Raw genomic sequence first — 13,089 nt, forward strand, 5'->3', positions numbered from 1 at the left:
TTAAATCAGAGTTGATTTGTTTTCTTTAAAAAAAGTAGCAGTGAAATGACTAGAAATTTGTATTATATTTAATAATTTATAGCATTGCAGATAAGAGAGAGCCATACAAGGCTGGATATAATAAAAACTCTCATTGTTTCATAGCATTTAAGTCCAGAAGGTTCAATAGATCATCTAATCTGACCTCTTGTATATCACCTGAGATAAATCCCCAGTGAATCCCAACTCAGTCATCTACAAACCATGCACAAAACTACTTTCATTTTTGGTCAGCTTACATGAGTAGTACTCATCTAATTACACAATTCTTTCCAATTAAGTCAACAAATTTCTTTGTTGATCTCTGCAATTGCTGGTTCTGTGGAGGCTGGAGGTTGACTCACTGAGAAGGTGTCTCTTTCTGCCGCAATGTTACATTTTAAGAAAGCTGGAATAGGGTGTTTGCAGTGCTGGGTCAGAATATAAAGCCAAAGTGGATTCTCATTCTAAGCACTATTCAAACCAGTTTTGATCATATACTTTATTTTTCTTGAGTTGTAGAGATAATGAAATCACAATGCCTGCTCCCATGATACATTATGGCAGCCAGGGTATGTGTTTCAGCATATTTGCAATCTCAATCTCTGGATGGACTGTGGATCCTCCTTCCTTTTGGGGTTTTCACAGTAAACTGAGCCTGTAGCTGGACCTTAGTATCTTTATCAAATTTCATCCATTGCCAAGAAAGTTTTCCAGGCCAATTTTGCATCCTCTAGTTTTTTGGTGTCTTGGCCTTCAGATGGTGTTAAGCTCCTAAAAAGCTACAGAACATGAATATATTTAGAATGGAATTATGTGTGTATTTAGCTGAGGAGTAAGGTAACATTTGATACTAAAAAAGATACTAAATTATGAAGAAACTCAGAGAAAACTGTTTTTTAGAATAGTTTTATGTGTTGCAAACCCTTTTTTGATGTACTTGAACAAAACTAAATTTCTCCTGTTTATTCTAGGTTTCTCATAGATGATAATATCTTTGCTACTTGTGCATTTACTGGTATAAATAATCACTATGATGTATTGATATCTTCTCACACTCTCCTAAGATTATGGTGGAGAAATTACAGTAATATGAACAAGGCACTAATCAGAAATAGCCAATCTTCATCTTTTAAAACAGTTTTCTTTTTGAGGATGTGGTCTTTAAATAAATTTTGTAGTGGGAGCACCTATGTGCTATGGAACTTGCTGAGGCTGATTATGTAGTGTTGATAATCTGTAATTTTCATCTTCCCTGCTCTCCCATGGCTTATTTTGATTTCTCCAGTATATAAAAAAAAAGCTCAAGAAACAGTTTTAATGAATTGTAAATAGACTTGTCTCTTAAGGTCTTCTTTATAAAGTTACCTGTGAACTCTTGCATTTAATTGATGTGCAAGTCTGTACAGAGACAGTGGTGTGTACAGAACAATTGGCTTCCTTAATAGTGTATTTCATCCTCAATATTTTTTTCCTTGCTTTTCAGCTAGACCTGAGTGACTGTAAATCTCATAGACCATACTCTATAGCAAGAGGGTAGGACTTTTAAGCAGTACTCAACACACCAATTTTAGGATAATCCTGTGTAAGGAAGGAATGTGTAAATATCGTGATGACTTACAAAATGAGTACTAGATGTAGTAATTCAGCTTGTCACATGATATTAAAGTCAGGAAAGTAAAGAAACCATCATTTCGGGATCTAGGACTAAATTCTACTTTTGATTTTAGCAGCTGGATTCAAGTGACTTATTTAGACAAGGGTGTTATTAGACACTTTGAGTGACTTAGTACATTGAAAACCACAGGGAATACAACACCATATAAAATGTGATATATTTGCAGTCAGTCATTTTTTTCTGCAAAACAATATGGAAATAAAGAAACAGTTTAGCATATCATGCAGCACAGTGTGAAACTGATTCTGAATTGGAGTGTTGGACTAGAAGAACTGCTTTAAAGAAATGAAGAAAATCTGTAGAACATCACAAACCTTATGCTGATTCTCATTCACTGATGGTAAGGAGCAATTTCAGTCTTAATTTGTGCATGTGGACATGTTCAAATAGACATGTTGACAATATTTACTGTAGACCTTCAACTTGGATGTCAATGCTATGAAGTCATCTAAAGTGCTATAAAATGCTCAGGGATAGAGCCATCTCCAGAAGAGCAGTACAAGATTCTATTACTCTACTCTTTAGGTCATTTTCTGAATGAGTCTTTTTTTTCCATTAACTGTACAGAAAACTTAGGTGCTGGAATTACATGAAATGACTACACCTAGAAAAGCTAAAGTTTTTATTGCTGTTATTATCATTTAATCAGGGATGCAAATGATCAGTAATGGTCATATAGATTCTCAGATAGGAGAAGACAGACGATGGTCAAAACATGCTGATCTTTGAAATAATTTTATGCTATTCACAAGTAAGAAGGTAGGAATTATTTGTTTAGGTTAGATGAGCCTGGCTTCTTTGTGAAGTTTATTTTTTTAATAGACTACCAAGAAATTAAATTATATATAATGTTTTATATAAAATGTTAAGATTATTTAAAACTAAGAAATGCTACTGGTGACTGCAAAGAACTCCAAAGAAACTTATTCTAATGTTTTATTACTTTCAGTTGTATAAATTCTATGGTCTAACCAAATTTCCAAGCAATAATTCAAGGTATAAAGTATTTTGCTCTGATGACATTCTTATTACTTTAGTGTCAGCTTAAGAGCTGACACTCAAATTAGAAACCTATGCAACAGCTTCAACACATCAAAAAAACTTAACACACATAAAAATTAGTTTCTTGGTCTATATTCCTAGTGTAATGTACCACAAACATAGGGTGTATAACTTCCAAATTTCTTGTATCTGAGGTTCTTACAAAATTTGAAGGGTAGTAGAAATCCTTTAGCATTCAAGTCTACTTGCCTGGGTAACTGAACTGAATTGTTTCCTTAAGTTTCTTTCTTAAACTTATGAGAAAAGGTGCCTTTCCATTTGGTTTGGAGACTTAATTTCCATAAGGCTGAATGCACCCTAAGAGAAAAAAGAACTGGAGCCCTTATGATGACAAATCTAAGGTGTGTGCTGAACAACACTTTAGATTAAGTGGGCAAAATTCTGTACTGCTTTAAAGAATATTTGTGCAAGTATCTCACTTAATAGTTTTCAGGTAGCTGGATGCTGCACACAAGTGTATGGATCTTGAAGTGCCTCAGTAGTAATTTCCAATTCTCATTCTGCCATAAGTGATGACTTGATGCTTTTAACTCAGAATCCCAGGCTTGGTGCCTGTAGGTCTCTTAAACAGGCTTCCCTGCCTGGCTTGGAAATGCCGCTACCAAAAGTCTTGGGCCCATTCAGAAGTTATTGCATAATGCAGTGACAGAGATAGTGTTTTCCCTCTGTGGGTTGCACCTTATAAAATACAACAAACAATGTATTTCCTCATAAAAGTTATTTCCATTAGCTGAAGTGTTCGAGGTCTATAATCTGACCTTTATGGTTACAGCTCACTCGAGAATCACATAGGAAAATGTGAATAAATTGAGTACCCAGGTAAAGTTTGTGCAATAACTTGACAATACAAAATGTACTTACAGGTACACTTACTGTGTACATAATAGTTCTAGTCTTGACTTTTAACTGTCCTACTTGGTGACAGCTGTCTGTTTAAGAATTTGGCATTGTATAATTTGGGACTGAAGATGATAGAGGCATGCGTGAGAGATGTTGCTTGTGTGTATGTTTAAGTGGAGAACTGTGCCTCTGTAAGCTTCAAAAGGTCAGAACTTGATTTAATAAACTTTTCTTCCCAGAAAACAAGCTTTATTCTTGAATGTGTAACATTGTTAGAAAACTGCATGTCTGGAGACATTGCTAATAGGCTTGTGAGACCTTTTGCTCTATCCAATGCTGTCTTGAATAGTCATACCGGATCTGGTCTGAATAAGCCAAAATCCTTAAAATGTTATTTCCTGATTTGTATGCTTTAGATCACTTCTGCCTTCTGCAGTACCCTTTGCAAAGGTGCAGAGCTGGGATTTCTTCTTTGCTTCATTCTAGCATATCATTTCATTGGTCTAGCAGCACCCTTGTTGGTTGTCGCTAATAATACCTTAATACCTCCCTTCCTTTTCTTGCTCACTGCCCACCACTGCTGTATTTTTACTGTTATAAAGGTCTTTAACCCCTCTGTATAATTTCTGCTTTTGCCACATAGCTGTTTTTCAGTCTGCAGTCACTTCATGACAGCATAGAACATCCTACTCTTAGTGCTCATTATGTTTTCTTAGGTCATGATAACTCTGAGACAAGTTGATTTTTATCCAGTGGAAAATATTCTCCTCAAGTCCTTGGATGACCAATAGGACTTAAAGAATTTTCTGATATGAAGCTTGCCTTTGATAATCTCTTATTTGATACCTATTTTCTGGCTCATTGGAATCTGACCATTCTCAGCTTCTATAGCTTTCAGAGTCACTTGAGATGAGAAATAATTGTTGGAGTGGTAACCACAGGCAGCAAAGACTACTGCTTGCATCATTCATGGATTTACGTACCATGATTCTTAATTTTACCAATTTAATGCCTAATTCACAGGCATGTGCCATTAGCAATGGGTAACTCACTTCCTGCCTGCTCTAGAGTGCTTCAGAATATGATCATGGGTGCTCAGACCAGTTACATTGTCTAAATAAATAACAGCCACATATCCAGGATTCCTAGATTTTCTTTTTCAATGACCTCAAAAAGAATCTTTCCCTTCTGAAGCAAGGTATGTGGATGGATATTGCCCACAGATGTGGTGAGACCATTAACACTGCTACTTTTATAACTTGCATTTAGATCTAGCAAACTAGTACTCAAATTTTTTAGATACTTCTGTTGCTTTATCTGTGAGATGTGTAATATGCAAATGCTGTGCCTTGCTGCAACTCCTATAACCTTTCCTCAAAGGTGAGGCCTTTTTATAAAAAAAACCCTATTTAAAACCCAGCCTAGGAATCTATTCCAAGGTATCTTCACAACATTTAATGATGGGTTTGGATTCCAGGAGAGAATGGCTTATTGATATAGCCCTTTACCAACATTACACACTGAGGTGAAATATTGCCTTACATACTTTTCTCTTGTTTGTTCTCATGTTGCTCCAGACTTGGTGACCAAAAAAAGGCCATCTGAACTATCACAGAAGTTTCAGAGGAGTTGACTAGAAAATTTTGCAAGAGGAGGAGAGAAAGCTCGATCTAATCTGTTTCTACTCTGTGGCCAGGTCCCAGTGGACATGTCCTTATGTTTCACATTCTGCTTGTTCAAAGTCTTCCCTCAAACACATAGGGATAAATGAGATACTAATTATTTTGACATGTATTACTAGGGGCTAAAATACATATACTCCCTATTAGGTTAGCCTGGGGTGCAATAAAACCTAGTCTGGACCTCAGATTCCTGTTTCAGAATGCTCATTGATTTGCAGATAACAGGACAGTTTGAAGAAGTGCTGACAAAATCCACCTCAACTTGACCCATCGTGAACTGATGCTATGGAGCAGGGAGAGGGAAATGGAGTTAACAAATAGTACCACACATCAAACTGTCCATAGTCTCACTGTTCAATAACACTTCTAAGATATATGCATGATTACAAACAGAGGAGGAACTCTAAAAAGATTGGAAGACACTGTTGCACATGGTAAAATAGGCAGATACTTTCCTGCAACAAGACCTGGTACAATGGAAGGATCCAGGGCGTCTTTTTAAATGCCACATATAAGATTAGGGGTGTGTGAAAAACAGGCATGCCCATATGTGAGCTGGGACATGACCACTTATAACTGGCAGAGCCACAAATTTCACAAATTTTGAGAACCTTGGACTGTAGTAATGTTTTCTTTTTGCATAGTATACAACAGTAAGCTAGATCTGGAACTGGATAGTGATCTTGCAATGAGATGATTTTTGATGATTGCCTCCAAAACTTTATTTGCTTTTTTCATTGATTCAGGCAAGTGCCAGCAAACTGTGTCCACTGAGACAGAGAATAATTCATTAAGCTACGTAAAATATCACACAAAAACTTGAGCAAACTTCAGCCACTTTGGTGTTCTGAGTGCTACCATACCAATTTTAATAAAGATAGTCCTGATCCTATATTGAAACTCCTGTGAGCCCCATTGAATTCAGTTATCACTTTTGCATCATGTTAACATGAAGAATTTAAGTCAGCGAAGAGAAATAATTATTTTTAGAGCTTATAAGCTAGCTTTACTTGGATAGATTTTCCTTGGGTAAATATCTTGACTAAATTTCAAAGTCTGGTTTCTAACTGAGCTATATTGGAGTTTTAAAATATTCCTCATATGTTAAGAACTGTTAACATGCATAAGATATTGCTTCCTTCTCTATATTAATAGAACTAAACCATTGAATAATTATTGAATAACTTAGATATTGTTAAAGAACTCCTATTTCATTTAGAGTATCTCTTATACTATGTATCACTTTGCTGAATGAAAGACAAAACCAGGGAATAGTCATTTTTACAAATGGACCATCTTACAAAGAGAATGGGAAGAGTGATGCTCTTTTTCTCAGGAAAACATAGAAAAGATAATGAAAATAAAACTAAAAATAGAACCTTCATAGGCTAAACTATTTAAATTATAAATATTTGTGAGGAATTTTGTAGCATAAAATGACAAGAACAAAAATATGTCACTCAAATGAGATGTTGGGAGGATTTCACACCACCAAATCAGACTGAAAAAGGATGGGATAATTATTAAAATAATCTAAATTTAACTGAAATGTATAAAGTCAATATCTCTATTAACTAAATGTTTTGCTAGCATATAAAATTCAGATATAAAACATGAAGGTAGAACTACCATATTCTAAAGAGATTTGATCTTGGGTTTGGACATGTGAAAAGAAAATATGATGGGCTGAGGGTTGGATACTATATAATCAGCACATATAATTTCTTTCACAATGTAAACATTAGGAGACTGGAGGAAAGGCAATAATGTGGGACAGAATGATGCAAAGTTTGGAATTGTTTGGCAACAGCTTGTACAAATCAAAACATTTTTGAAAATAAGTGAGTTTGTGTATCTTTCCTTTGTGAAATCCTAAGGACTTCCATGGGACACTAGATCTGCCGTTTATTTAAATAGAAATACAAATTTGACTGAAAAGCCTTCATAAACTTGCCAAATAGCTCCGTAAGGTCTTTTGAACAGATCTATATTAAACTGGCATGAGTAATCACTCAAGCCATCAAATCACTTGACTTGTATCATGACCCTGTGGGGCAAGAGACTAAAATACATGAAAACTATCTAGAGGGGAACTTGATCTTCAAAAGAGTTGGAGTAAAACAACTGTATGGATTCTGTTTAAAATTTGCTGCAATCCAGCTCTGTCGATTCACTCTAATGAAAGATTTATTTGTCATTATCGCTATGTAGCCATACTCAGGATTGAACCCTAAGAGTTGAAAAGGTTGACAGTGGAGCTACACTGTGAACATCAAACACAGAATTATAACATAGAAATATTTCTTTGGAAAAGCAGTCCTTAAAAAAATCAGGAGTCTTCAAAAGATGCAATATCTATCTGTCTATCTATATATCTATGTATCAATTGGAGATAGCACTAGATCACCCTTTAAGTTGCCTTCCAACTGAAACTCTCTATGATTCTATGATTTTATGATATTAGGGCGTTTGATGGTGAACTCCATGTACTCAAAGAAAATATTTCTTCCAAGAGGGCATTCAAAGAAATAGGTTAAAAACGGGATTTGAAAGAGAATCAGCAATTCTCTTAGTAAAAGGTGATGATATAGGTCAGTATTGAAATGACCTGGACAGTGAGGTCAAATGGTATTTGGGAGAGTAGAAATTTTTAGACCTTGTTTAAAGTCCTTGAGGATCAATTAATTTTCAGATATACTATGTGGTCATGTGGTCACACAACCAGCATAATTTACTCCTGTCACAATGAGTATGACATTTTGCTAAGAAAAAACACAGTCAGTAAAAAGGCAGAGATATCAAGTTCACGGTACTTTTTTATAAATATGCAAATATATGGGTCTGTCAATTTAATATATCTAAGGAATACTGATGTATATTGCTTGAGTTCATTTAAAAATTTTGACTAACAAGATGTACAAACAAAAAGGCCTGCTAAGTACTGAAAAATTTGGCTGAACTTACATGATGGAAACAATTCAAATATAAATTTTATTTGGGGAAGCTGAAACATGGCAAAATTTTTTTCATACTATTGAGGGAAAAATATTATTCTAGTGAGAATTTTAATTTTTTTAGTGGCTTATTCTCACCATAACAAACACGAATAATATAGTGACAGAGAATATGTAGTTTAAGAATTTTTCTCATCTAGTGCTAAATTCTGCATCTTGGCTGCTCCTCCTAGGATCTCTCTGTAGTCAGTGGAGAGAAATAGAAATTTTAAGGGGTAATTTGTCTCATGTAATATATAAATTGCTGTAGGGATGAAATGATAACGACCTGAAAGTGTGTATCTCCACTTAAGGAAAAAACCAGACATAGATGACTCTATTCCTCTTCAGTCTCTTATAGCTATACCATGATCATGGCTTCAGCTTCTGAATATTTAATGGTATTTCTGCAGTATAAAAAGGTATCCTAGGAAATCAGAATCAGGTGCTTTCCAAGAATGGTGAGATTTTTTCTTCTAATTTTGTCTTGCAAATTGTCTAATAATTTTCTAGTAGAAGTATCTAGTTTTAGATACAGAACCATTTGAACACCATTCTTTGAAGCCAGGAATGGAGGTTAGTGTAGCAGTATGTTTAGTGTACTCACTGTACTTTATTTAGAAGCTATCGGGAAATACTGAAAGGCCTTGGTTCTAAATACCAAACATAAAAGGATTAATTTTAAAAAAAAAGAAAAAAGAAAAAAAGAAAAGAAAAAGAAAATGCTTATTTTAAGTTTCAGCTTTCTTGTGTATAGAAGTCTTTAAAGATTTAGTGAAAATTCATAAACTTTGAAACAGAGGGTACCAGTATCAATTTTGGATGGTCTTGAGCAGAAGTAATTAATATAAATCAACAATATACATTTGTGTGTGGAAAAAAAGAGAGAGAGAGAAACTCAGGAGATGCAGAAGAGTGAAACGAGTCTGGTAAAGAAATAAAATATTTGATTATTTAAATAAATTGAACCAACTGTACCTCAGGGGGAAAGATGTGAGATAAAAAGTAAGAGAACACAGTGAAGTTGAATATAGGCTTATTGAGACATCCCAAACCGAACCCTGATTTGTGACTAACTTAAAGTATAAAACATGAACTGAATCTTGGAACAATGGTATTGGGGCTTATTATGAATATTGACTAACAGTGTAAGATATGTCAAAAGAAAGAGAAAAGGAGATTGAATTCTACCTGAAAAAATATCAGGTATTCCAGGATGGAGAGGTATTTGGGGGCAGGCAGTGAGGGGTATTTTTCTATGCATAGTCACTCTCAAATGTATTGCCAGGTATGACACTGAAAGCACAAATAAGAATTATTTAAGCTGTAAATTCTTTGGGGTAAAGGTTGGTTCTTCCTATCTGTATGTACCCTGCCTTGACTAATAGATGTTTATTTTTGTATGTAAATAATAGCAGAATTTCCTTACGGAGTTATATATATATACACATGTATCTATATACACACAAAAAGTCTGACCTATAAAGTGGACAATTTCAATAAAATTCCAGGCTTTACTACCACCTTACCTACTGAAGTTCCTGAAGGATATAGCATACTCCTTTATTTCACTTCACAGTTCCTGCACAATACAACAAGGCATTTGTGATAAGATACATATCTCAAATGTTTGGAGTTGGGGAATAGATTCAAACTATTCAGATTGTGTTGGTCTGTAAAATTGGTTGGAAATCTCATGTGAGAACATTGTTCTCATGAGATTTCTGGTACTGTCTTCTGTGAATCAGATCATAAATACTGCAAGAACTTTTTTTGTTTCAGACATATTTCTGCAGTTCTTTTCTCACAAGATAATTAGAAATATGGAACTACACATAAATGAATAATAATGAAAATAAAAAGTCAGCAAATCATTGGAGAAATTTGATAAAAATCAGTTTGAAATTTTGGTAAAGACTGAAAGACTTTCTTTCATTCCACTGCTGCTTGGTCATTGTAAAGAGTGCACCCTCATTTTTATTCACACTTAACATGTGCTGCAGTACATCACTAATACTCCATCTATATGTATATGCTATCAGTTTATTAAGGTTTTAATTATATAACTTTTCATGTTGGACTTGTGATCTTCTCTTTGTGTCTTTCAGAACAGTTCTATTCAATAGCTTTTGATCTTCTGGGAGCTTAAGGACTGAGTTGCCACTGATGCTGTTTGCCAGCAGCAAGGGAACTTGGATATGGCCTGACCATGGAGACTGATAGGCCATAAGATATTAAGCTCCCACCAATTTCTATTTTCTCTTTCAAAGATTGCTAACCTCATCTCCCCAGGGACTGCAACTGCTGCCAGCCTTTAAACCAGCAGGAGTAATATCTGTCTCTAATTCATAATTACTAGGTCTCTGCTACAATGAGCATTGTTGGTGCTTGCCTTTATTTAATTAGTGAGTATGTGCATTTGTACTGGTGAGAAGTACAACTGGGTGGAAACATAACCTCATTACTTTAAAGTTATTTTTCTATTTCTCTTTTTCCTGCATCTTCCTGTTGTTATATCCATAATATACAGCAGATCATTATCAGTCGCATTAATAAGATTCAATGCTGTGCATATTTTTCAACAAAATTTGTATTGCAAAAGAAACAAGGATAGCACCTTGTAGAATTGAAACAGACAGTCTGTCCCTGGATTTTTACCTCTTCCCTGTGCCTATTCCCTATTATTAATGTATATTATTACTTCAAGTATGTCAGAAAAAGAGACAAACAGTCAGAGGCAGAAATTTCTCCCTAATTCACTCTGCCTAGCCAGCAAAATGTAACACAAAATTATTCAGGGGAAAAATACAATTTTCTGTCATATCTGCCATACACTGATAACAAAGCTACAGGCTAATATGTTTTGATATTTTTGTCACTCGTTTATCATGTGACCTTTCATGCTATCATTAATACAGCTGAGGGACAGAGCAGATACACTGAAATAAGGGTGTGGAGAAGTCAGATTGCTTCTCTAACAACTAACGGTCAGTCACAGCAATTTATGCTTTTCTTCAGTATAGCATTGACTGAAGAAGAGAAATTGTTATTAAAATTTGATATTACTGTCTAGGCTCTGCCATATAGAATTTGCAACTTTTAGCTATAATGGGAATACTGGGAGGGGGAAGGCTTAATAAATTTCCCTTTGAATTATGATATTAATACAATACAACATGCTTGCTCAGATATTCAAGGGATATACAAGTGGAAAAATCATATTCAGGACACTCCAATGCTGCATATTAGTCAAAGTCCAGAGTTTTTATATCAAAGAAAAATATTTTAATAACATGGATGCAATCACCTTTCATTGGCTCAATTAAAACAGTTGCCTTTGTCATTTCTGTTTATTTGTTTGTTTGTTTTCAGAATTCCAGTTACTAATCATATTGCATAGTATTCAGCAATATTTTCAGGACATCCAAGAAAATGCAATGTGTCTTTTTTTTTATGTCTGTGTGTCTTTTATGATAAATGATACCTGGGTTAAATTTGCATTCGGCTTTACACCATTTCTGACAATAGTCTAGCTTTTTATGTTGCCTGTGGAGTCTGCTTTGTTAAAATTCCAATATAAAACTAATTTATATTTGACATTAATGAGTTAAGAAATGTTTTATACACTATATCAGAGCTGAGAGAGAACTTTACAGCATTCTAGTAAAGCAAATTACTGCTGAGTAGAACCATTATGTAAAAAATGAAAAATCTTTTACTAATCTAAGCTGCTTTTCTTTTCAAAATCTTGTTATTTTTAATGTTTATATTAAGAAAGAACTGAAAATTTAACAGACTTTTTTTTCTCTTTCACATTCTGTGGGGGAATTGCAATTGGACTAGTTGGAAGAGATCTCTTTCATCAGTGTGCATGCCTGTGCCAGGTCAGAGTAAATCTTTATATTAATTTATAAAACAATATTGAAATACTTTAAATATTTAAAACATTAAATAATGTTTTTTCTTGAGAATTACTTCTTTGAGTAATATTTTTAAGTGCACTAGAAAATGACCTTTATATGTGAAAAAAATAAGTAAGGATGAGCTTTAAATAGAAGGATTTTTAAATAGGTCCCAGAGAGAGCCTTGTAGGCTTGAAATGAATCTTTTTGCATTAGATCTGATTGCAAAGTGAAAGTTTAAATTTGTTATTACAAATTTAAAGACCTGATTTCCAGAAAATATATGCAAATTAATAATTCAATTTGCCAAAATATAAGTTGACTTAAATTTGACTACTTCTGTCAGTAAATTTACACATATTGGCAGAAATAAACCCTAAATATATTCATGAAACCAGAGGATGTATTAGCACTACTTAGAAATATGATTTGATGATTTCATTACTTAGTATTTTGTAAACAAGCCCATAACATGTATTTTTAAACACTTTTGGTCCATTTGTAGTCAAATGGACTGCATACTCTATGCATGTAAATGTCTTTTTATAGATATATGCATATATGTATATAGAGTGAATTATATATAATTTCTTAGTGTCTGATTCATTTGTATGGATAGTAGTGTCAGATAAATAAAAAGCCTTTTAAAGTCCTGCAAAGTCTAGGATATTCTATAGAATATTTTTATAGGAGGTAATGTATTTTTACCTTTTAGTGTCTCTGTAACAATGTTCTTAAGCATGTTCTCACTGTATTATTATCACTTCTAATTTTTGGTAATTAATAATAGTGATTCCTGAAGCAATTAATAAGAAATAATAGATGCAGGAATAATGCTGATGGTACAAAGATTTTAAAATTATGTAAACCCATCACAAAATAATAATGTGGTCAAAAGATTCCTGTAAATATGC

General features: G+C 34.0%; 1 long non-coding RNA gene across 1 annotated transcript in view; it reads right to left on the reverse strand.

The window, feature by feature from the left end:
- LOC118684169 (uncharacterized) overlaps positions 1-13,089 on the reverse strand; it is a 32,536-nt gene that overhangs the window by 18,340 nt on the left and 1,107 nt on the right. The gene's annotated exons all lie outside the window — the stretch shown is intronic.

Source organism: Molothrus ater, chromosome 1, assembly GCF_012460135.2.
Source record: "Molothrus ater isolate BHLD 08-10-18 breed brown headed cowbird chromosome 1, BPBGC_Mater_1.1, whole genome shotgun sequence".
In the NCBI taxonomy this organism is placed as follows: domain Eukaryota; kingdom Metazoa; phylum Chordata; class Aves; order Passeriformes; family Icteridae; genus Molothrus; species Molothrus ater.